Consider the following 26,967-nt stretch of genomic DNA (forward strand, 5'->3'; position numbering starts at 1 on the left):
AGACGCTTTTAATTTTGATTTTTGAGGCATTTTACTGATCTTTTGTGTTTTGGATTTTACATGCTCTGTACTATGACATTGGGCATCGGCCTTGGCAGACGACGTTGATGGCATCTCATCATCTCGGCCATGACTAGTGGCAGCAGCTTCAGCACGAGGTGGAAGTGGATCTTGATCTTTCCCTATTTTTTTAACCTCCACATTTTTGTTCTCCATATTTTAATGCGCACAACTAAAAGGCACCACAGGTATACAATGTAGATGGATGGATAATATACTTAATGGATGACGAATGACGACACAGAGGTAGGTACAGCAGTGGCCTACCGTACTGCTATATACAGTATAATGGACCTAGTGGACACTGTCAGCAGACTGCTAAACTACTAGTATAAAAAAAAAAGCCACCACAGGTATACAATGTAGATGGATGGATAGTATACTTTATGGATGACGAGTGACGACACAGAGGTAGGTACAGCAGTGGCCTACCGTACTGCTATATACAGTATAATGGACCTGGTGGACACTGTCAGCAGACTGCTAAACTACTAGTATAAAAAAAAAAGCCACCACAGGTATACAATGTAGATGGATGGATAGTATACTTTATGGATGACGAGTGACGACACAGAGGTAGGTACAGCAGTGGCCTACCGTACTGCTATATACAGTATAATGGACCTGGTGGACACTGTCAGCAGACTGCTAAACTACTAGTATAAAAAAAAAAGCCACCACAGGTATACAATGTAGATGGATGGATAGTATACTTAATGGATGACGAGTGACAACAGAGGTAGGTACAGCAGTGGCCTACCGTACTGCTATATACAGTATAATGGACCTGGTGGACACTGTCAGCAAACTGCTAAACTAGTATAAAAAAAAGCCACCACAGGAGTGTTTTTCAGGCAGACAAACGTATACTGGTGGTCACTGTCAGCAAAACTGTGCACTGTACTCCTGCTATAGCTGCTCCCCAGTCCCCACAATTAAGCAGTGTGAGCACTCAGCACAGATATATCATGCAGCACACTGAGCACAGATATGGTATGGAGCGTTTTTTTCAGGCAGAGAACGGATAAAAAACTGGTGGTCACGACTCACTTATCAGCAAAACTCTGCACTGTACTGTACTCCTCCTAACAGCTGCTCCCCAATCCTCCCCACAATTATAGTAAAATAAAACAAGCAATCAGATCAACCAACTGTCTCGTATTAGTAGTAGTACGGAGAGGATGCCAGCCATGTCCTCTCCCTATCAATCTCAATGCACGTGTGAAAATGGCGGCGACGCGCGGCTGCTTATATAGAATCCGAATCTCGCGAGAATCCGACAGCGGGATGATGACGTTCGGGCGCGCTCGGGTTAACCGAGCCATACGGGAGAATCCGAGTATGGCTCGGACCCGTGTAAAAAGGGTGACGTTCGGGGGGGTTCGGTTTCTCGGAAACCGAACCCGCTCATCACTATCTGGAGCTACTCAGAAACTGCAAGGAATTATTTATCGTTCGCTATTCTGCTAAGCTAAGATACACTCCCAGAGGGCGACGGCCTAGCGTGTGCAATGCTGCTAAAAGCAGCTAGCGAGCGAACAACTCGGAATGAGGGCCATTGTCATTTTAAAAAAAAACGAATAAAAAAAACTGTGTACAACAATGTAAAATCCGTATGTGTTGCAGTGTAAAACTTGTGTGCAAGAGCAAGGAGGCCGCAAGCACAGATCGGCTAGGAGCACTGCTAATTAATTTGTAAACTGTTTACCGACATTCATGATAGTTTATTTTGTTATTATTATTTTATAATGTATCGCTGCAGGGTTATGATACTAATGTGTGGTTTGTTTTAGTTTTTTACATTTAAAGTTTATAACGTCCCACCAAGGCAGAAGAAAAAAACAAAGATGGAACTTGCCACTTGAGCCATGACGGACATACCGTGCGAGCAGCTCCAAGAAGTGGATTCAGCAATACAGATCTAAGAAGATGCCAGGCTACAGCCTTTTTTTTTATTTTTTGAGAATGAATGAGAACTCCAAAATTCTTTCCTCAAAGAACTAATGGTCATGCATGAGCGGGTTAGTCAACTGAAAAGGGAATTTCTTGGGCAGTTGTTTGCACAATTTCAGTGCCCCACACCACAGCTGGCAGCCGCATTAAGGCCTAGTCAATGAAGTGTGGAAATCGCTATTCAGCAATTTCCACTGTTCTGCGCAAGCCGCAGTGCACATGCGCGAGGACTTAAATTGCCATCGCAGTCTAAATGCCGGCGACACAGCATATTGTGGGTGTCGACGCAGCTTTGGGGGCTCTGTCTGGACAATGGAGGTGTTCCCGGACCATTTGCGGGGCGGTCCACGGCAGCTGCATATGACATCACAGGAAGGCGCTACGATCCAAAACACGGCAGGCCAGCGAAGGAAGGGGGCTATCTTAAAGATGCGAGTGCTTTGCTTTTTAATGAAGTGCTTGCATTTTAGCGGGTGGAAGGATCGGACATGTGGGGCGGCCTTGCCCTGCATGCTAGTGGTAGGAGTTGTAGTTTTGCTAATTTTCGCAAGGCTTCAACTCATGCTGAATTAGGCCATATGCACAGTCAACATATTCTCCCTAAAATTTTGCAGAAGGAAGCTATAGCAAAGTGCCTAAGCGCCCACCTTTTTTTTGTTTATTTATTTAATTTTAACATCAATGATTTTTTATTAGGGGGGAGTTAGCAGAAAAGGAATAAGGTATATACTCCGTCTACATTAGAAAGTGAAATTGGACTTTATGAGTGACCTTGGCAAGCGGGGGCAGGGAGAGTTGTTTCCAACATTGAGCCAGGGCAGCCCTGGCCGCAACACAAACATGGCCTAGATGTAGTGTGGGTGAGAACCCTAAACATTCAGGAGGGCTATAAGGGGGGAAGGGGTCAGAGACAAATTTAATACTGCATTAATTAGCCCAAAAACTGCGTCCAAGAGCTGTTTTAAAAGGGGGCAAAACCAAAACACATGAAATAGGTGATCAACTTCCCCACAGAGACGCCAAAAGAATTTAGAGTAAGAGGGCCAGATTGTATGTAGTCAATCGGATGTAAGGTATAGCCTGTGTAACAACTTAACATGCATTTCAGAGTGATTTAAACATTAGACATTTTATAGGTAGACTGAAATATTTTCTTCCATTGAGATTCCGATAAAACCTGGCCAATGTCCAATTCCCATCACTTTTGAGCATTAGATTTTGGAGAAGGCATCAATTCCATAAATATTTTGTACAAACAGGAAATCTCCCCTCTACTGTTTTTAGTAAAAAGTCAGCCTAACATAGAGGCTATAAGAGGGTCAGAGGAGACCGTTGTGCAGGGAAGACTATTTTACCAATATTGAATTTGATAATACTGCAGTCTCTCTGAGCCAGGCAAAAAAAAAGCTTCCTGGAGACCCGAAAAGGATCTAAGCATAGACCCATCTAACAAGTCTCTCAACGAAGCAATCCCCTTGGAATGCCACTTTACAAGATTAAGGTTGGGAATAAGGCTGGCCACTGTGCGTAGAGAGATCAGAATTAAGTTCTGAAAAGTAGGAGACAATCTAGAGGTCAATCTATCCCATGTCTGTAGGGTTGCGCGAGTGGAAGGGAGGAGATTTAAAGATTTAGGGGGTAATTCTGAGTTGATCGCAGCAGCAAGTTTGTTAGCAGATGGGCAAAACCATGTGCACTGCAGGGGGGGCAGATATAACATGTGCAGAGAGAGTTAGATTTGGGTGGGTTATTTAGTTTCTGTGCAGGGTAAATACTGGCTGCTTTATTTTTACACTGCAATTTAGATTGCAGATTGAAGAAACCACACCCAAATCTAACTCTCTCTGCACATGTTAAATTTGCCTCCCCTGCAGTGCACATGGTTTTGCCCAACTGCTAACCAAATTCCTGCTGCGATCAACTTGGAATTACCCCCTTAGGGCGAAGAGGTTTAGGAAGCCAAAATAGATCTATTAAGGGAAAACATGGGCAGGCCAAGTCCTCCAGACACGTCCACTCCAATCCCACATGTACACTGCAGTAAGCTTTAATTTGGGCTAAGAGGCAAGCTTCCCGATAGGATACTAAATCGGGCATATTCAGACCACCTTTACATTTGGGCAGGCACATACACGAGTGTGCTAGTTCGGACGGGTGAGACGACCACACATATTGAGTCAATATAGAGTTAATTCTATTTAGATACTTTTTGGGAAAAGCTTAGGGAATAGTCCTAAAAAGATACATCAGTTTGGGAAGCAGGGACATCTTAAAGGCAGCCAAATGCCCAAGCCAAGATATATCATATGTAAGCCACGACTTAGTTAATGAGGACAATGAGTTGAGAAGTGGGGGGAGATTAACCTCAAAAACAGAGGAAAAAGGGAATGAGAATGCCTAGATAGCGTATCGAAGTAGACTGCCATTATATGGGTAGAGGGCATGAAAAGGTGCAATAGAATGAGAGAGATTGAAAGGGAGGACATTGGTTTTGGTGGAATAAGACATTGCAGAAAATTTATCTAGAATATCATGCAAATTGGGAAGAGTGGAGGAGGGATTAGATATAAACAATAAAATATAATCTGCAAATAGACACATTTTGTGAGAGGAGTGGACAATTTGTAATCCTGGAATTTTAGCTGCTAGAGGCTCTATAGAACCCATTACCGAAAACTTGAGCAGACGGGGAGCTGTATAGGGCCAAAATAGATAATAAAATTTGGTTCCGGAAAACCGAATTTCGCTAAGACTTCAGGCATATATAGACAGTTTAGACGATCAAAACCTTCTCTACGTCGAAAGACAGAAAAAGAAGGTCTCTATAGTTGGGCAAAGAGTCTACCAGATTGAAGACTCTTCGTGTATTATCAGACGCTTGCCTGCCAGGTACAAACCCGACCTGATCCGGGTGGATTAAGAGAGGGAGAAAAGAGTTTAGGCAAGTAACTATCAGTTTATCTTATAATTTAATATCACTATTCATCAGCGCAATAAGATGGTAGTTTTAACAGAGAGCCATATCCTAATCCGGTTTAAGGATTGTGACAATCTGGGCCTCCAACATTTCAGTCAGAAGAGTACCACGAGTAGTTATAACGAGATTTATGGTAAGAACTTACCGTTGTTAAATCTCTTTCTGCGAGGTACACTGGGCTCCACAGGGAATGACATTGGGGTGTAGAGTAGGATCTTGATCTGAGGCACCAACAGGCTCAAAGCTTTGACCTTCTTTCCAAGATGCATAGCGCCGCCTCCTCTATAACCCCGCTTCCGTGCACAGGAGCTCAGTTTTTGTTAACCAGTCCAATGCAGTAGCAGATAAAAGAGATGACAATCGTTAGTAGCCACATACACCACACACTCATGACAGGAGAGGGTGTCAGTGGCTAATGCCATACCAACCCAAAGAAGCTAAGTGCGTCAGGGTGGGTGCCCTGTGGAGCCCAGTGTACCTCGCAGAAAGAGATTTAACAATGGTAAATTCTTAACATAAATCTCATTTTCTGCTGCGGGGTACACTGGGCTCCACGGGGAATGACATTGGGGATGTCTTAAAGCAGTTCCTTATGGGAGGGGACATACTGTAGCGGGCACAAGAACCTGGCGTCTAAAGGAAGCACCCTGGGAGGCGGAAGTATCAAAGGCATAAAATCTTATGAACGTGTTCACTGAGGACCACGTAGCCTCCTTGCACAACTGTTCAAGGGTCGCACCACGGCGCCACCCAAGAAGGTCCAACCGACCGAGTAGAATGGGCCTTTATGGTAGCAGGAGCTGGAAGGCCAGCCTGTACATAAGCATGTGCAATCACTATTCTAACCCATCTGATTAGGGTCTGCTTGTGAGCAGGCCAGCCATGTTTGTGAAAACCAAACAGAACAAAGAGAGAATCCGACTTCCTGATGGAGGCAGTTCTCTTCATGTAGATACAGAGAGCCCGTACCACATCCAAAGACCGCTCTTTGGAAGACAATTCAGGAGAGGCAAAGGCCGGAACCACAATCTCCTGATTAAGGTGAAAAGAAGACAACACCTTAGGTAAATACCCGGGACGAGTTCCAAGAACCGCCCGATCACGGTGAAAAATCATATATGGTGACCTACAAGAGAAGGCACCCAAATCCGACACCCATCTAGCAGAGGCAATAGCCAGCAGAAACACCTTAAGAGAAAGCCACTTAAGGTCTGCAGATTCAAGAGGTTCAAACGGAGACCATTGCAACGCCTCCAAAACCACCGACAAATCCCAAGGAGCCACAGGCGGGACGTAAGGAGGTTGAATCCGCAACACACCCTGAGTAAATGTATGAACATCACGTTAAGTTGCAATTTTCTCTGGAACCACACCGACAAGGCAGAAATATGAACCTTGATGGAGGCTAGACGAAGGCCCAAGTCCAGGCCCTGTTGTAGAAAAGCCAAAAGTTTGGCCGTACTAAACTTGTAAGCATCATGATTGTTAGATGCGCACCAAGCAAAGAAAGAATTCCAGACCCTATGATAAATCCGAGCAGAAGTCGGTTTCCGGGCCTTCAACATGGTTTGAATGACCGCCTCAGAAAATCCTTTGGCCCTGAAGATGGAAGCTTCAAGAGCCACGCCATCAAAGCCAATTGGGCTAAATCCTGATATACACAGGGGCCCTGAACGAGGAGATCCGGGCGCTGCGGAAGTAAAAGGGGACGCTCTATTCAGAGACCCTGAAGGTCTGAGAACCAATGCCGTCTGGAGCGATAAGAAGTAGGATTCCTCCCTCTTGCTTGAACTTCCTTATTACTCTGGGCAGGAGTGACACCGGAGGGAATACATATGGCAGCCAAAAGTTCCATGGAATTGCCAGTGCGTCCACGAAAGCTGCTTGAGGATCCCTTGTCCTTGCTTTGAAGACCGGAACCTTGTGATTGTGTCGAGATGCCATCAGGTCCACATCTGGAAGGTCCACGAGGAGTTGAAACACTTCTGGATGGAGGCTCCACTCTCCGGCGTGTACATCCGGATGACTGAGAAAGTCCGCTTCCCAGTTTAGGACCCCCGAAATGAACACTGCCGATATGGCTGGCTGATGGCGTTCCGCCCACTGAAGAATCCGTGATACTTCCCTCAATGCCATGCGGCTTCGAGTGCCGCCTTGATGATTGATGTACGCCACCGTGGTGGCGTTGTCCGACTGTACTTGAACAGGTCTGTTCTGTATTAAATGCAGGGCCAAGTTCAATGAGTTGAACACCGCCCACAATTCCAGAATGTTTATCGGGAGGAGAGACTCCTCCTTGGTCCACCGACCTTGAAGAGAGTGTTGCTCCAACACCACACCCCAACCTCTCAGACTGGCATACGTCGTCAGAAGGACCCAGTTGGAGATCCAGAAGGGACAACCCCTGCTCAATCGTTGGTCCTGAAGCCAACAGCTCAGTGACAGACGAACCTCCGGAGACAAGGAGATCATTTGAGACCTGATCCGGTGAGGCAGGCCGTCCCACTTGGCAAGAATCAGTTTCTGCAGAGGGCGGGAATGGAATTGAGCGTACTCTACCATGTCGAAAGCTGACACCATGAGACCTAGCACTTGAATTGCCGAATGTTTCGACACTTGCGGACAAGATAGGAAGCATTGAATCCTGTCCTGAAGCTTCAGGACTTTCTCCTGAGACAAGAACAACTGCTGGCTGTGAGTGTCCAACAACGCCCCCAGGTGCACCATGCTCTGAGCAGGGACCAGGGAGGATTTCTTCCAGTTGATGAGCCACCCGTGGGCTTGCAGAAACTGGATAGTCAGATCCAGATGACGTAGGAGAATTTCTGGGGAATTTGCCAGGATCAAAAAGTCGTCCATGTACGGTAGGATCCTGATCCTTTGACGGCAGATACAGCCGTCATTACCGCCATGACCTTGGTGAAGACTCGTGGAGCTGTGGTCAAACCAAAAGGTAACGCCCGAAATTGGTAATGGAGGTTGCCAACCACAAACCTCAGGTACTGCTGATGCGACACTGCAATGGGAATATGCAGGTAAGCATCCTGTATGTCCAGGGAGACCATATAATCCCCAGGTCCCAAGGCCAGAACAATAGAGCGAAGAGGTTCCATACGAAACCTGGAGACCCTCACAAATTTGTTCAAGGACTTTAGGTTGAGAATGGGCCGGGATGACCCATTCGGTTTCGGGACTAGAAACAGCGGTAAATAGTACCGCTTGCCTCTCTGACCCAGAGGCACCTGTACTACCACTCCTGTGTCCAGGAGGGACTGTACCACCGAATGAAGAGTTTTTTTTGCCTTCACCTGATCCGAAGGGATGTCTGTCAGGCAAAAATCGATGAGGGGGATGATTCTTGAAGGATACGGCGTAACCTTGAGTGACGACTTCCCTTACCCAGGCATCGGAAGTGGTCCTCAACCATTCCTGGGAATACCCTAGAAGTCGGCCCCCCACCCTGGGATCCCCCAGAGGGAGGACCGCACCATTATGCGGCAGGCTTGTCAGTTTTGGAAGCAGGCTGACGGGCAGCCCAGGCCCGTTTTGGGTTTGGGCTTATTGGGTTTGGAAGTGTGAACCTGTTTCGGGTACGCCTGACCTTTTGCTTTACCTGAAGGACGAAAGGAGCGAAATGGAGTACTCTTAGCCTTCGGCACCGAAGGAGGAGTACTAGGTAGACATGCTGTTTTAGCAGAAGCTAATTCAGCCACTATCTTGTTGAGGTCTTCTCCGAAAAGAATGTCTCCCTTAAAAGGAAGTACCTCCAGGGTTTTCTTAAGAGTCCAGATCCACAGACCAGGACCGTAACCAGAGAATCCGGCAAGCCAAAATGGATGTAGAAGCCTTGGCTGCCAGAATACCAGCATCAGAAGCTGCCTCCTTAATGTAATGAGAAGCTGTGACAATATAAGATACACATTGTCTAGCATGATCAGAAGCGTTGGAAGGCAACTCCGCCTCCAGCTCCTGAGCCCACGTTTCAACAGCCTCTGCAGCCCATGTCGCTGCAATGGTGGGCCTATGCGCAGCACCAGTTAGGGTGTAAATTGCCTTTAAACAACCCTCCACACGCTTATCTGTCGGTTCTTTCAGAGACGTGACGGTAGTTACTGGCAGAGCTGAGGATACCACCAGCCGCGCCACCTGCGAATCCACTGGCGTGGGGTGTTTCCCAATTTTTACTTAGCTCCGCTGCGAGTGGGTAGCGAGCCAGCATCTTCTTGTGAGGCGTGAATTTCTTTCCTGTATTTTCCCAGAACTCCTGATGTATGTCAATTAAATGGTCAGAATGAAGTAAAACTTGTTTAACCACTTTCTGACTTTTAAACCTGTCCGGTTTCTTAGGGGCAGCATCAGACTCCGGGTCATCAGCAATCTGAAAAATGGTCCTGATAGCCTCCAACAAGTCAGGAACATCCACCTGTGAAACAGATTCCCCATCAGAAGCGTCAGGATCAGAATCTGTGGGGTCAGTATAAAAGCCATCCTCATCAGATGAGGAGCCTGGGACGTTGGTGGATTGTGAGGAAGTAATGGCCTGCTTAGAGGACCCCTTGGTCTTAGGCGGGCGAGGGTTAGACTTTTGAGTAGTCAGTGATAGGTTCAATTGCTGTAACTGAGCAGACAGTTGATCTGCGCATGGCAGGTTAACCGCGGGGACCATAAGCGGTTGTACCGGCACAGGAGGTCCCATAGGGGGGCGTTAGTCTAGTTACCAGTGTATTCAATAGTGTGGAGAAGGTAGCCCAAGGTGGGTCATTTTGAACCCCCATTGCTACAGTTCCACTTGGGGGTAAGGATCCCCCAGAACCTGAACCCTCAGCTGCTATGTTTTCCTCAAATGTGTCTGCAGCGTCACCACCACGCAATGTGGGATCAGCCCCAGCACCATTGCCCTTTGTAGCGGACATATCTGAAAAGCTCAATGCAAGGCAACACAGTACAATATCAGCAGCACAATACCTGTCAAGAACCCCCTGTGTAGTGTATCAGCACAAACAGGGAATTCAAGAGGTATATCGTGACTAAAAATCACAGAGAAAAATACACACTGAGTATATCCTGTGAACTACCTATATTAAATGATAAACCTGACGCACTTAGCCGCCTCAGGTCATAGTTGCCTACCCTCCCTCATTCTGCAGGAGACTCCCTGAAATAGTAGCAATCTCCCTCACTCCCTGAATAGTCCCTCAATCTCCCTGAAAAAAAGAGAAATCAGAGATACATACATTCAAATGGGATCATCAGTGCCATTTCCCTGTATTGGTTATAAGGCACAATGATCCCTATGGCTACATGCTTTGTAAATGTTTCTTGTGGCCACTTACAGTATATGGAACCTCTTGTAAAGCACAATACACAAAAAAATCCTGAAAAATATCAGTGTCTTTTCTTCAACAAGTAGATCTTACTAACTTTGGGGCTCATTTACATTTGGATGTAAGTTATTTTCATGACAGGCCTCTCAGATGTAGCAGTTCGCGCCCGCGCTGATAGGGGTAACTTTCACAATCTCCCTGAAATGCTTTTTCAAAGGTAGGTAAGTATGCCTCAGGTTATAGAATATAGGGATAGCAATCTGAGTGAGACACGAAATGGAGGTCACACAGCAGCTACATGCACACACATATAGTCAGAATGGTGGTCATTCCGAGTTGTTCGCACGCTAGCTGCTTTTAGCAGCATTGCAAACGCTAGGCCGCCGCCCTCTGGGAGTGTATCTTAGCTTAGCAGAATAGCGAACGAAAGAGTAGCAGAATTACTACTAAATATTTTCTTGCAGTTTCTGAGTAGCTCCAGACCTACTCCTAGATTGTGATCAGCTCGGTCCGTTTATTTCCTGGTTTGTCGTCACAAACACGCCCTGCGTTCGGCCAGCCACTCCCCCGTTTCTCCAGACACTCCCGCATTTTTACCTGACACGCTTGCATTTTTTAGCACACTCCCGGAAAACGCTCAGTTACCATCCAGAAACGCCCCTTTCCTGTCAATCACTCACCGATCAGCAGTGCGACTGAAATGCGCCGCACGAACAACAGCAGAAATTATGACATGCAATAAAACTGCAGTGGACTAGCAATACTAAGTAATACTCAGTATAGCTATATAATTAGTAGATATATCAATGCACAGTAAAGCCTGGATGTATATCACAGGGTGCTTGTACTATATAACCATGACCAAATGCACTGTTTCTTAACTAACACTGTCATTAGACATGTAGAATAATTAAGTGTCTTGTAAAATGCACAGCACTGACGTGCAGGCGGCTTTACAAAGGAGGATTTACCCAAACAGTCCCAGGAACAGTGCTGCTCTGTGTAATGGCGCCCAAACACTGACTGGGAGTTAGGGAGAGAGAGATATGCAGCTCCAGGGCGGAAACATTACTGTAAATGGTGCCCTGGGGCTGGGGCTACAAGTCCAAACCTTATCCCCCTGCTGGACCTCACCACTGGTACTATGAGCTGTAATAAAAACTTTTTTTATGAGGTAAAAACCAACCTGTGCCCTTGCCCTGGTGGTTTAGTGGAGTCCCTGCTCGACCACAGTGTCCACGCCAGCACGAGCGGCCCGCCTCCCACCTCCAGGAGAACTTTGGCGAGTGTGTGACTAATGGCGAGCAAACCGGAGCCTCCACTGTAAGTATCAGGCAACCCACCTGTTGCATGCCTGCTTACTGCATGGAACCAACTACAAAACTGAGCTCTTGTGCACGGAGGCGGGGTTATAGAGGAGGCAGCGCTATGCATCTTGGGAAGAAGGTCAAAGCTTTGAGCCTGTTGGTGCCTCGGATCAAGATCCTTATTTTACACCCCAATGTCATTTCCTGTGGAGCCCAGTGTACCCAGCAGCAGAAATCGTTATAAACAGTGACTAAAGAGCGAACTAAAATTTCCTGAAAGTGCCATAAAAATTGGTAATAAAGCCGTCAGGGCCTGGGGCTTTGCCCTTAGGAAGAGACTGAATGGCTCCGAATACCTCCTCTGATGTCCAAGGGGCATTCAAGGATTCCAATTGTTCCTCGGAGATCGAGGGTAGCTTCAAGTCTGCCAGGAAGGAAGTAATAGACGTAAGGGTGGGTTAGGGGACAGAAGAATCAGAAGAAAGATTGTACAGCTGGGAATAAAAGGAGGCAAATTGATTGAAGATGTCTAGTGGATTAGAAAGTTTGGTGTCGGAAGAAAGCACAATATGCTTGATCCTATTTCTAGCCTGCTGCGCACGGAGCATACGAGCAAGCATTCTACCCGATCTGTTGCCAGCTAGGGAAAACTTTTGACGTAACCTATTTTAGGAAGCCAGAGTGGCTGCCTTAAGTAAATTTTGCTACTTGGAATGGGTATCGGCTAACTCTTTACGTAGACTTTTTGAAGGATGGGTTTTGTTTTTATCTTCAAGCTCCTTCAATTTGAATTCAAGATCAGCGTGCCATTGACAATTTTGTTTTTTAAGCAGTGACCCAGCCTGTATCACCACCCCCCTAGCAACCGCCTTTAGTGCACACCAATAGTTCAGAGTGGAAATGTCCGAAGGGCAGTTAAATTCCTCATAGGATATTATGCAATCTGCAATGGCCTTTTTCAATACAGGGTTAGCTAATAAGTGAGGAGAGAAATCAAAAAACAAATGGAAAAGAGCTAGAAATCTGTAGTAGATTTATTTTGTTTTTTTATTTAAAAATATATTATATCACATATAACAAAACATTTGATACTGGCCAGCACCATTCACACATATAAAATATGCATATATTCCATATTCTAAAAATTATTAGATATGTAAACGACAAAATATACCAACACAGGGCAAAATACTACAAGACTAATCTGCAACAAAGTCTCTTTATCTTATGCTTCTGTAGGACTGTGTATCGCCTGGAATAAGCTGCAGAATTGATCCGTAACAAAGTCTCCTTTGCATAAGTCTCAATAACACTAGGTAGCACCTAAAATGTTTAGTATCAAACACCTGAGAGTTGTTAGCAGTTAGAGTTGTTAATTAACCTTTAAACGGCTTTCAACTTTATAATGGCATTTATGCTTCGCTGATAGCTCTCGCTGAGTTAGTACACACAGTTCATGCATATTCATTCAGTATTAGTAGACATCATGCAAATGCTCATAACAGGTTAGTTTACCATATATGCCAATATGGAAATTGGAATAACCTCAGTTAATTAGCGGAGTTGATGGTATCCCTCCCAGCTGGAGCTCCTCCCGGCAGCCTTATCTGGAGTCCATATGCATTACCTTTGTAGCACTCCGTCCCCCTTCTAATAGCTTTGTGGGGTCTGCAACACGCTGGCCAGCGGATGTGGTATTTGGAAGCTGTATCCCGTGTGTTTGGGAGTAGTACAGACCCGTTTCCCCGCCTTCAATAGCTCGGCGGCTTCATCACTGATGAAGCCACCGAGCTATTGAAGGTGGGGAAACGCGTCTGTACGTCTCCCAAACACACGGGATACAGCTTCCAAATACCACATCCGCTGGCCAGCGTGTTGCAGACCCTACAAAGCTATTAGAAGGTGGACGGAGTGCTACAAAGGTAATGCATATGGACTCCAGATAAGGCTGCCGGGAGGAGCTCCAGCCGGGAGGGATACCATCAACTCCGCTAATTAACTGAGGTTATTCCAATTTCCATATTGGCATATATGGTAAACTAACCTGTTATGAGCATTTGCATGATGTCTACTAATACTGCATGAATACGCATGAACTGTGTGTACTAACTCAGCGAGAGCTATCAGCGAAACATAAACGCCATTATAAAGCTGAAAGCCGTTTAAAGGCTAATTAACAACTCTAACTGCTAACAATTCTCAGGTGTTTGATACTAAACATTTTGGGTGCTACCTAGTGTTATTGAGACTTATGCAAAGGAGACTTTGTTACAGATCAATTCTGCAGCTTATTCCAGGCAATTCACAGTCCTACAGAAGTATAAGATAAAGAGACTTTGTTGCAGATTAGTCTTGTGGTATTTTGCCCTGTGTTGGTATATTTTGTCGTTTATATATCTAATAATTTTTAGAATATGGAATATATGCATATTTTATATGTGTGAATGGTGCTGGCCAGTATCAAATGTTTTGTTATATATGATATAATATATTTTTAAATAAAAAAACAAAATAAATCTACTACAGATTTCTAGCGCTTTTCCATTTGTTTTTTGATTTTGCTTTTAATTACAGGTTTTTTTTTCCCAATTACCCCAGGGAAAACAGCTGAATTTCTGTAAAATAGTGGCGCCAGGAGTTTCTGTGTCTATTTTCGTTTTCCTAAGTGAGGAGAGAGTCTTCAAGGGCGAGGAGGGGCAAACTGATGGTTAATATTCCATTTAAGAATTATCGGGCATGGTCTGACCATGTTATAGATATTCTCCATATCTATAGATCTGGCAAATTGGAGGGTCCATTTATCCGAGAATATAAAGTCAATGCGGGAGTAGGAGTTGTGTACTGGTGAGTAATACATGTATTCACGACCAGAAGGATCTTGTACACGCCATATGTCATACAGGTCGAATTCAGTTAAAAGATTTCAAAAAGACAAAGATGGGGTATTAGAGGAAGGTATACGGGAGGCCAAGGGCTTAGGTGACTTGTCTAGTTTAAAATCTAGTACCAGGTCAAAGTCCCCCAAGATGAGGAGAAAGCCCTTACGGACTTTCTGTATGGCTAGACATAGTTAATGGAAAAAGGACACTTGATTTGAGTTAGGGGCGTATGCTGATACTAAAGTGATAAGTTTGTCTTCCAAGAGGCCAGTTAGGATCAGGTAGCGGCCATTTTTATCAGCCACTTGTAAATTTAGGGAAAATTAATTCTTAAAGAGGATAGCTACACCATTCCTCTTAAAGTGCCTAATAGCAAAGTAACCAAGGAGGAATCTACAATCTTTCAGGGTAGTAGAGCCAAGGGAGGAGAAGTGGGTCTCCTGTAAAGCTACAACATCTGCATTATGTTTGGTAAAATATTACAGTGCTAACCGTCTTTTGTTCAGGGAATTCAGCACCTTAACATTCATAGAAAGGACTTGGGCCATGGAGGATGGAAAAGAAAAGCACAATATAAAATAAGTTCTACATCATATACCACTGTGAGATAGTAATACAGCGCAGTCTCATGTGATGGCAGTAAAACCTGAGAAAGAAAGGGGGGTGCGAAACAATAAGGGAAATCAAAAAAAGAAACCAAAACAGCCCAGTATATCAGGCCGATGTACCTACTGCAGTGGAGAGGGAAAATTGCATTAACAAAACATTGAGGGGGGAACATGTGGCCTAGCGCCACCACTCATTTGAGCAAAATAAACAACAGTAACACAAATGCAGACCTCAAACTAAGAATCAAAACAAGGCAACAAGGTGGAACCTTCCCAGGAAAACCCCAATAGGGTACTCACATGCATAGATCCTACCATGTATGACGAGCCTTCATAGAAGATAATCAACTTTACCGGAAATCCCCATCTGTAACTGAGCCGAGGTAATTGGGGTCAACGATCTCCTCTTGGCTATCGTCAGCGCAGAAAAGTCCGGGAATAGCTGCAACCCGCCCAGGACATCAGAAGCAGAGTCTCTGTTCATTCTAGCTCCTTTCAGGATACGTTCCTTTGTAGTTAAGAAATTTATTCAAGAAAATACCAGCTCTAAGAGTTGTGTCTCCAAATAATCAATAAATCAATTATAATATCAATGGATCAGTTAAAAAGAGGTTTAATAATTAATAAAACATAAACACTAATAGGTCACACACATTAAGAAATCTTAATAAAAGATAAAAATAAAAATATTGGCTCTGAGATAGTGGTTTTTCAATCTGCTGATATGGACCCAACCATTACTTAGTGATCCCGGACTTGGTATAGATGGAAATTTCCTCCTCAAGATTATTTGCACAGTCAGCTGGTAATACCCTGATATTACCTCACACACAGGCCCTCATTCCGAGTTGTTCGCTCGCAAGCTGCTTTTAGCAGCTTTGCACACGCTAAGCCACCGCCTACTGGGAGTGAATCTTAGCTTATCAAAATTGCGAACGAAAGATTAGCAAAATTGCGAATAGACACTTCTTAGCAGTTTCTGAGTAGCTCCACACTTACTCGGCAACTGCGATCAGTTCAGTCAGTTTCGTTCCTGGTTTGACGTCACAAACACTCCCAGCGTTCGTCCAGACACTCCTCCGTTTCTCCAGCCACTCCCGCGTTTTTCCCAGAAACGGTAGCGTTTTTTCGCACACACCCATAAAACGTCCAGTTTCCGCCAAGAAACACCCACTTCCTGTCAATCACATTACGATCACCAGAACGAAGAAAAAACCTCGTAATGCCGTGAGTAAAATACCTAACTGCATAGCAAATTTACTTGGCGCAGTCGCACTGCAGACATTGCGCATGCGCATTAGCGACTAATCGCTCCGTTGCGAGAAAAATATAACGAACGAACAACTCGGAATGACCCCCACAGTTCCACGAGGTGGTGATTGCAATTGCTCGTCTGTGTAGATAGTTCAAGGGGTTTCCATAGTTTGCTGGATATGCTGAAAAGGAGTGGTTTTAGATCCTGATCCTTGGAAATCCAAGTTAAACGGAAAAGTCCTTATCTGGATCAAGCAGGATAGTAGGTTAGGGTTCCACAGGTACCGCTGTGGAACCCTAACCTACTATCCAGCTTGATCCAGCTAAATTTAGCACATCTACGATCACTTTCACAGACATGTGGGGGGACGCCAAGCACAGGGCTACCCCGCCCCTCATGTCTGGCTCAGCACCCCCTCCCCCCTCCCCACAGGTACAAAAGCATTGCACGGCAGCGATGCTTTTGTACCTGAAGAGTATCGAGCTGCCAGTGCAGCTCCTGCGCGGTGGCAGAGAGCTACCTGTTGCTCTCCGGGTCGCAGCGGCTGCATGTGACATCATGCAGCCGCCTCGTCCCCGCGTCCCACCCCCCGCACGGTCTGGGCATGCCAGCATTGCCCGGACCGCGCCCTCAAAACGGCGACCCAACGCCGCCGACCCACCCCCTCTCGCCCAGCAAATGCCTCTGCCTGTCAATCAGGTAGAGGCGATCACTGGGCAGAGATGCAGATCACACAGCAGCGATCGGGTCTAAATCGGCCCCACGGTTTTGCCCATTAGAGAACAATTTTTCTGCTGCGATCAGGTCTGAATTAGGCCCTGTGCCCAGATGTATCCATACTACACTGTTGTCCCAGTCAGGGCTTAAAGTGATCCTAGAGAGGTGGCGGAACTAATTATCCAAGCCCCCTTCTACCATTAGGAAGAGCCATCATGGCTGGTGCTTGGATGTTTGGCACACCCTGCAAACTATAAATTTGTGCCCTACCCCCCCATACTGTCTAAGGAACAATGGAAAGGTGACACAATAGTACCCCCAATTCAAATTATGCCACACATTAGATTCAAAATAGCAGAATCATATTTGCATTACACCACACGTAGTGCCCCTAATACACCACATAGCAGTGCCCCTTACTCACATTACGGGCCTAATTCAGACCTGGCCGCAGAGCCGGCCCTAACCAATATGATGCCCTAGGCAAGATTTTGGCTGGTGCCCCCTAGCACCACCGCTGGTTCTGCCTCTGACCTTGCACCTCTTTCCCAGCACCATCACCCCTCACCCATAGCAGTCCTTGTACCCCCTATATTTTAAATAGGAACAGTTCGCACATTTGACGCACAGCCCAAAAAGGGGCATCTTCTTGCTGGGAAGGGGCATGGCCACACAATAGTAACCCCAATTCCAATTACACCACACAGTACTGCAACTTTATTCACATTTTATCTTGCGATAGTGTCCATAATTCATATTACATCCTACAGTAGTATCACTTTACCTTATAAATGTTACTCCTCACAGTAGAGCCCCTTATTCACATTACATCACACTGAATTGCTCCTTATTCACATTACACCACGCCTTATTGCTCTTTATTCACATTAGATGACACAGTAGTGCCCTTTCTATATGCAACGCCACATAGTAGAGCACCTTACACACAAAATGCCACACATTAGTAATGCATTTATACACAATTCCACACAGTAATGCCCCTTACACATATGAGACACATTAATGTCCTTATAAACATAATGCACCTTACACATTATGACAACCTTTATTAATGCCCTTTTACACATAATGTCCCTTACACATATGCCGCACATTATTAATGCCCTTATACACATAATGACACACATAGTGCCCCCTACACATTTGCTGCACATTATTAGTGCCACTATACACATAATGACACACATACAGTAGTACCCTGTTACACATATGCCGCACATTATTAATGTCCTTATACACATAATGACACACATAGTGGCCCTTTACACATATGTTGCGCATTATTAAAGCATTTTTACATGACACACATAATGCTCCTTACACATATTCTGAACACTACTGCACAACCAACCCACTCACATGCACATAGCACTCACACTTCCACTAACACTGTGACCTCTACCTCTGCTTGGATACAGATGTGTCCTCACAAATCTTGCATCAATGCTAACGTCGGGCACCTTTTTTATTTTTTATTAAAATGCATCTTATTTGCATTGCTATGTGGCTAGGATGCACAAGCAGCTTCTGTTGATTAAAATGATATGCAGCATGCCAATATACTGTGTGAGACTGTGGTTGTATCTGCATATGAAATGCTACATACAGAATATAGGCATGCCACATATAATTTTCATCAGCAGAAGCTGCTGATGCCCCTAGGCATATCAAATGACAATTGCCTAGTTTGCCTATGCTTATGGCCGGCTCTGCCTGGCCGCTGCAGCAGCAGTGATCACAGGCTGAAGCCCAGTGAGGTGTGCGCACGTGCAACAGCCGCACTGCGCGTGTGCACACAGTGAGATGCAAAATCATCTCACTGGTGCGATCACCTCTGCCTGATTGACAGGCAGTGGCGGGGTGGGAGGGGGCGTGCCGGCAGCCTTCGGACGGCATTGGGGGTGCAGTCCGGACAACGCAGGTGTGCCAGACCGTTGCTGGGGCGGGTCGCAGTGGCTTCGTGACATCAGCCGCCTGCTTCCGCAGCTAGGTTACTCGTCAGCTGCGAAAGCATCGCCTACGATCAGCTCTGAATTAGGCCCCACATCACACGTTACATCACACAGTAGTGCCCCTTATACACAATTCCCACAGCTCATCCCTCACACAGTACACATCCCCCTACCCCCACCAGCACCACTTGCCTCCAGTGTCGCTGTCAGGGTCTCTTAACTGCTTCCGCATGGGTCCCAGTGCCAGTGGCTCCTCTCCTTGTGGTCTCATTCTTTCATCCTTTCTAGCGCCGCCTGTCCAACCGCCCTCCTAATCTATTAATGTGGGAGCCACGGCACACAGAGGAGGCAGCACTGCCTGTACAGTTGTAGGCCCATGGTCAGGCAAGGTGGGCTGGAGGAGTGCTTGGTGATATGGGCAGTAGAATCGCTAAAATATTATTTGCTGGGGCGAGACTGTCGGCTAATCACAGACCATGCACCTTTAAATTTGATGCGCAGAATCGTCCTGGAAAAAAACATCTAAATGCAGATGCCCTCTCCAGGAGATTTGTGGGTCTCGCTCTTCCTCACAACCCTGTTGTGAAGCTAAGGGAGGAGGAGGAGGAAGAGGCTGAAGAAGGGGAACTCTGGAGGATGGTGGAAAGGTGTGTTCCCAGGCAGATGGCACAAATAGAGGTAGGCGAGGTAAATAGCTCACCTGAAAATTCTTAGCTTCACCAAGGTGGTTGAAGCTAAGGGGGGAGGAGCGTGGCAAGGACAGCAGGATCTTCCTGTTTTAGTATGTAACAGCAGTTGAACATGTATCTAGTCCAGGTTTTTGCTGTGGCCATGAATGAAGTTGATTAGTAGCACCTGCTAGCTGCCTATTTATTATTATTTTCCTTTTATTTGTATGGCGCTACAAGGGTTCCGCAGCGCCCAATTACAGAGTACATATGCACATAATCAAAACAGGCAAACAGTGACTTACAGTTGAAGACAATATAGGACAAGTAAAGAATAACTGAGCATAACTACACTAGAGATGTGCACCGGAAATTTTTCGAGTTTTGTGTTTTGGTTTTGGATTCGGTCCCGCGGCCGTGTTTTGGATTCGGACGCGTTTTGCCAAAACCTCCCTGAATTTTTTTTGTCGGATTCGGGTGTGTTTTGGATTCGGGTGTTTTTTTACAAAAAAAACTCAAAAACAGCTTAAATCATAGAATTTGGGGGTCATTTTGATCCCATAGTATTATTAACCTCAATAACAATAATTTCCACTCATTTTCAGTCTATTCTGAACACCTCACACCTCACAATATTATTTTTAGTCCTAAAATTTGCACCGAGGTCACTGGATGGCTAAGCTAAGCGACACAAGTGGCCGACACAAACACCTGGCCCATGTAGGAGTGGCACTGCAGTGTCAGGCAGGATGGCACTTCAAAAAAATAGTCCCCAAACAGCACATGATGCAAAGAAAAAAAGAGGCGCACCAAAGTCGCTGTGTGACTAAGCTAAGCGACACAAGTGGCCGACACAAACACCTGGCCCATCTAGGAGTGGCACTGCAGTGTCAGACAGGATGGCACTTAAAAAAATAGTCCCCAAACAGCACATGATGCAAAGAAAAATGAAAGAAAAAAGAGGTGCAAGATGGAATTGTCTTTGGGCCCTCCCACCCACCCTTATGTTGTATAAACAGGACATGCACACTTTAACAAACCCATCATTTCAGCGACAGGGTCTGCCACACGACTGTGACTGAAATGACTGGTTGGTTTGGGCCCCCACCAAAAAAGAAGCAATCAATCTCTCCTTGCACCTACTGGCTTTACAGAGGCAAGATGTCCACCTCATCATCATCCTCCGATTCCTCACCCCTTTCACTGTGTACATCCCCCTCCTCACAGATTATTAATTCGTCCCCACTGGAATCCACCATCTCAGATCCCTGGGTACTTTCTGGAGGCAATTGCTGCTGGTGAATGTCTCCACGGAGGAATTGATTATAATTCATTTTGATGAACATCATCTTCTCCATATTTTCTGGAAGTAACCTCGTACGCCGATTGCTGACAAGGTGAGCGGCTGCACTAAACACTCTATCGAAGTACACACTGGAGGGAGGGCAACTTAGGTAGAATAAAGCCGGTTTGTGCAAGGGCCTCCAAATTGCCTCTTTTTCCTGCCAGTATACGTACGGACTGTCTGACGTGCTTACTTGGATGTGGTCACTCATATAATCCTCCACCATTCTTTCAATGGTGAGAGAATCATATGCAGTGACAGTAGACGACATGTCAGTAATCGTTGGCAGGTCCTTCAGTCCGGACCAGATGTCAGCACTCGCTCCAGACTGCTCTGCATCACCGCCAGCGGGTGGGCTCGGAATTCTTAGCCTTTTCCTCGCACCCCCAGTTGTGGGAGAATGTGAAGGAGGAGCTGTTGACGGGTCACGTTCCGCTTGACTTGACAATTTTCTCACCAGCAGGTCTTTGAACCTCTGCAGACTTGTGTCTGCTGGAAAGAGAGATACAACGTAGGTTTTAAATCTAGGATCGAGCACGGTGGCCAAAATGTAGTGCTCTGATTTCAACAGATTGACCACCCGTGAATCCTGGTTAAGCGAATTAAGGGCTCCATCCACAAGTCCCACATGCCTAGCGGAATCGCTCTGTTTTAGCTCCTCCTTCAATGTCTCCAGCTTCTTCTGCAAAAGCCTGATGAGGGGAATGACCTGACTCAGGCCGGCAGTATCTGAACTGACTTCACGTGTGGCAAGTTCAAAGGGTTGCAGAACCTTGCACAACGTTGAAATCATTCTCCACTGCGCTTGAGTCAGGTGCATTCCCCCTCCTTTGCCTATATCGTGGGCAGATGTATAGGCTTGAATGGCCTTTTGCTGCTCCTCCATCCTCTGAAGCATATAAAGGGTTGAATTCCACCTCGTTACCACCTCTTGCTTCAGATGATGGCAGGGCAGGTTCAGGACTGTTTGCTGGTGCTCCAGTCTTCGGCACGCGGTGGCTGAATGCCGAAAGTTGCCCGCAATTCTTCGGGCCACCGACAGCATCTCTTTCACGCCCCTGTCGTTTTTTAAATAATTCTGCACCACCAAATTCAATGTATGTGTAAAACATGGGACGTGCTGGAATTTGCCCAGATGTAATGCACGCACAATATTGCTGGCGTTGTCCGATGTCACAAATCCCCAGGAGAGTCCAATTGGGGTAAGCCATTCTGCGATGATGTTCCTCAGTTTCCGTAAGAGGTTGTCAGCTGTGTGCCTCTTATGGAAAGCGGTGATACAAAGCGTAGCCTGCCTAGGAACGAGTTGGCGTTTGCGAGATGCTGCTACTGGTGCCGCCGCTGCTGTTCTTGCTGCGGGAGGCAATACATCTACCCAGTGGGCTGTCACAGTCATATAGTCCTTAGTCTGCCCTGCTCCACTTGTCCACATGTCCATGGTTAAGTGGACATTGGGTACAACTGCATTTTTTAGGACACTGGTGACTCTTTTTCTGACGTCTGTGTACATTTTCGGTATCGCCTGCCTAGAGAAATGGAACCTAGATGGTATTTGGTACCGGGACACAGTACCTCAATCAAGTCTCCAGTTGCCTGTGAATTAACGGTGGATACCGGAAACACGTTTCTCACCACCCAGGCTGACAAGACCTGAGTTATCCGCTTTGCAGCAGGATGACTGCTGTGATATTTCATCTTCCTCGCAAAGGACTGTTGGACAGTCAATTGCTTACTGGAAGTAGTACAAGTGGTCTTCCGACTTCCCCTCTGGGATGACGATCGACTCCCAGCAGCAACAACAGCAGCGCCAGCAGCAGTAGGCGTTACACTCAAGGATGCATCGGAGGAATCCCAGGCAGGAGAGGACTCGTCATACTTGCCAGTGACATGGCCTGCAGGACTATTGGCTTTCCTGTGTAAGGTGGAAATTGACACTGAGGGAGTTGGTGGTGTGGTTTGCAGGAGCTTGGTTACAAGAGGAAGGGATTTAGTGGTCAGTGGACTGCTTCCGCTGTCATCCAAAGTTTTTGAACTTGTCACTGACTTCTGATGAATGCGGTCCAGGTGACGTATAAGGGAGGATGTTCCTAGGTGGTTAACGTCCTTACCCCTACTTATTACAGCTTGACAAAGGCAACACACGGCGTGACACCTGTTGTCCGCATTTGTGTTGAAATAATTCCACACCGAAGAGGTGATTTTTTTTGTATTTTGACCAGGCATGTCAATGGCCATATTCGTCCCACGGACAACAGGTGTCTCCCCGGGTGCCTGACTTAAACAAACCACCTCACCATCAGAATCCTCCTTGTCAATTTCCTCCCCAGCGCCAGCAACATCCATATCCTCATCCTGGTGTACTTCAACAGTGACATCTTCAATTTGACTATCAGGAACCGGACTGCGGGTGCTCCTTCCAGCACTTGCAGGGGGCGTGCAAATGGTGGAAGGCGCAAGCTCTTCCCGTCCAGTGTTGGGAAGGTCAGGCATCGCAACCGACACAATTGGACTCTCCTTGGGGATTTGTGATTTAGAAGAACGCACAGTTCTTTGCTGTACTTTTGCCAGCTTAAGTCTTTTCATTTTTCTAGCGAGAGGATGAGTGCTTCCATCCTCATGTGAATCTGAACCACTAGCCATGAACATAGGCCAGGGCCTCAGCCGTTCCTTGCCACTCCGTGTCATAAATGGCATATTGGGAAGTTTACGCTTCTCATCAGATGCTTTCAATTTTGATTTTTGGGTCATTTTACTGAACTTTTGTTTTTTGGATTTTACATGCTCTCTACTATGACATTGGGCATCGGCCTTGGCAGACAACGTTGATGGCATTTCATCGTCTCGGCCATGACTAGTGGCAGCAGCTTCAGCACGAGGTGGAAGTGGATCTTGATCTTTCCCTATTTTAACCTCCACATTTTTGTTCTCCATTTTTTTAATGTGTGGAATTATATGCCAGTATCAATAGCAATGGCCTACTACTATATACACTGCGCACAACTGAAATGCACCACAGGTATGGATGGATAGTATACTTGACGACACAGAGGTAGGTAGAGCAGTGGCCTTCCGTACCATACTGCTATATATACTGGTGGTCACTGTCAGCAAACTGCAAAACTAAAATGCACCACAGGTATAGAATCTAGATGGATAGTATACTTGACGACACAGAGGTAGGTAGAGCAGTGGCCTTCCGTACCGTACTGCTATATATACTGGTGGTCACTGTCAGCAAACTGCAAAACTAAAATGCACCACAGGTATAGAATCTAGATGGATAGTATACTTGACAACACAGAGGTAGGTAGAGCAGTGGCCTTCCGTACCGTACTGCTATATATACTGGTGGTCACTGTCAGCAAACTGCAAAACTAAAATGCACCACAGGTATAGAATCTAGATGTATAGTATACTTGACGACACAGAGGTAGGTAGAGCAGTGGCCTTCCGTACCGTACTGCTATATATACTGGTGGTCACTGTCAGCAAACTGCAAAACTAAAATGCACCACAGGTATAGAATCTAGATGGATAGTATACTTGACGACACAGAGGTAGGTAGAGCAGTGGCCTTCCGTACCGTACTGCTATATGTACTGGTGGTCACTGTCAGCAAACTGCAAAACTAAAATGCACCACAGGTATAGAATCTAGATGGATAGTATACTTGACGACACAGAGGTAGGTAGAGCAGTGGCCTTCCGTACCGTACTGCTATATATACTGGTGGTCACTGTCAGCAAACTGCAAAACTAAAATGCACCACAGGTATAGAATCTAGATGGATAGTATACTTGACGACACAGAGGTAGGTAGAGCAGTGGCCTTCCGTACCGTACTGCTATATATACTGGTGGTCACTGTCGGCAAACTGCAAAACTAAAATGCACCACAGGTATAGAATCTAGATGGATAGTATACTTGACGACACAGAGGTAGGTAGAGCAGTGGCCTTCCGTACCGTACTGCTATATATACTGGTGGTCACTGTCAGCAAACTGCAAAACTAAAATGCACCACAGGTATAGAATCTAGATGGATAGTATACTTGATGACACAGAGGTAGGTAGAGCAGTGGCCTTCCGTACCGTACTGCTATATATACTAGTGGTCACTGTCAGCAAACTGCAAAACTAAAATGCACCACAGGTATAGAATCTAGATGGATAGTATACTTGACGACACAGAGGTAGGTAGAGCAGTGGCCTTCCGTACCGTACTGCTATATATACTGGTGGTCACTGTCAGCAAACTGCAAAACTAAAATGCACCACAGGTATAGAATCTAGATGGATAGTATACTTGACGACACAGAGGTAGGTAGAGCAGTGGCCTTCCGTACCGTACTGCTATATATACTGGTGGTCACTGTCAGCAAACTGCAAAACTAAAATGCACCACAGGTATAGAATCTAGATGGATAGTATACTTGACGACACAGAGGTAGGTAGAGCAGTGGCCTTCCGTACCGTACTGCTATATATACTGGTGGTCACTGTCAGCAAACTGCAAAACTAAAATGCACCACAGGTATAGAATCTAGATGGATAGTATACTTGACGACACAGAGGTAGGTAGAGCAGTGGCCTTCCGTACCGTACTGCTATATATATTGGTGGTCACTGTCAGCAAACTGCAAAACTAAAATGCACCACAGGTATAGAATCTAGATGGATAGTATACTTGATGACACAGAGGTAGGTAGAGCAGTGGCCTTCCGTACCGTACTGCTATATATACTGGTGGTCACTGGTCAGCAAAACTCTGCACTGTACTACTCCTATATAATATACTGGTGGTCCCCAGTACCCACAATAAAGCAGTGTGAGCACAGATATATGCAGCACACTGAGCACAGATATGGAGCGTTTTTCAGGCAGACAACGTATATTGGTGGTCACTGGTCAGCAAAACTCTGCACTGTACTCCTCCTTTATAATATACTGGTGGTCCCCAGTACCCACAATAAAGCAGTGTGAGCACAGATATATGCAGCACACTGAGCACAGATATGGAGCGTGTTTCAGGCAGACAACGTATACTGGTGGTCACTGGTCAGCAAAACTCTGCACTGTACTCCTCCTATATAATACTGCTGGTCCCCAGTCCCCACAATAAAGCAGTGTGAGCACAGATATATGCAGCACACTGAGCACAGATATGGAGCGTTTTTCAGGCAGAGAACGGATAAAACTGGTGGTCACTGATCAGCAAAACTCTGCACTGTACTCCTCCTATATAATACAGCTGCTCCCCAGTCCCCACAATTAAGCAATAAGCACAAACGGAGAGGACGCCAGCCACGTCCTCTCCCTAACATTTCCAATGCACGAGTGAAAATGGCGGCGACGCGCGGCTCCTTATATAGAATCCGAATCTCGTGAGAATCCGACAGCGGGATGATGACGTTCGGGCGCGCTCGGGTTAACCGAGCCATACGGGAGAATCCGAGTATGCCTCGGACCCGTGTAAAATGGGTGAAGTTCGGGGGGGTTCGGTTTCTGAGGAACCGAACCCGCTCATCACTAAACTACACCAGTAAATGACAGAGATAAGTTCCAAGGTGGCCAAAAAACTGGGGATTTGGGCAGTTGAGGATTATTAAAGTAAGAAAAGGATAAGCACATGAGGGAAGAGGGCCCTACTCGTGAGACCTTACATTCTAAGAGCCTTGTACACAGGAATAATGATCCTGACGTTGGACAAACTGGCCAGGCGATAAGATGGGGGTTTGGTTTTACATCAGAAGCCATAGAAGTTTATACCATTGCTGATTGTCAGAACATAGAACGTTATGCTTTAACCTGTAACCTGCTGTGAACTGCTGTTACAAACATATGAGTGACCTTACTGGTGCAGAAAGAATAAACCTGCTCTTTGAATTTTACCTGGTGTACG

The 26,967-nt window shown here is 45.9% G+C and overlaps 1 long non-coding RNA gene across 1 annotated transcript in view; it reads right to left on the reverse strand.

Annotated features, from left to right (window-relative positions):
• The window catches only part of LOC135050003 (uncharacterized), an 83,344-nt gene that overhangs the window by 35,515 nt on the left and 20,862 nt on the right, over positions 1–26,967 (reverse strand). Inside the window, exon 2 of the long non-coding RNA XR_010241530.1 lies at positions 15,409–15,616. This is a non-coding gene — a long non-coding RNA (uncharacterized LOC135050003). The remainder of the gene's footprint in view (positions 1–15,408; positions 15,617–26,967) is intronic.

Source organism: Pseudophryne corroboree, chromosome 2, assembly GCF_028390025.1.
Source record: "Pseudophryne corroboree isolate aPseCor3 chromosome 2, aPseCor3.hap2, whole genome shotgun sequence".
In the NCBI taxonomy this organism is placed as follows: Eukaryota; Metazoa; Chordata; class Amphibia; order Anura; family Myobatrachidae; genus Pseudophryne; species Pseudophryne corroboree.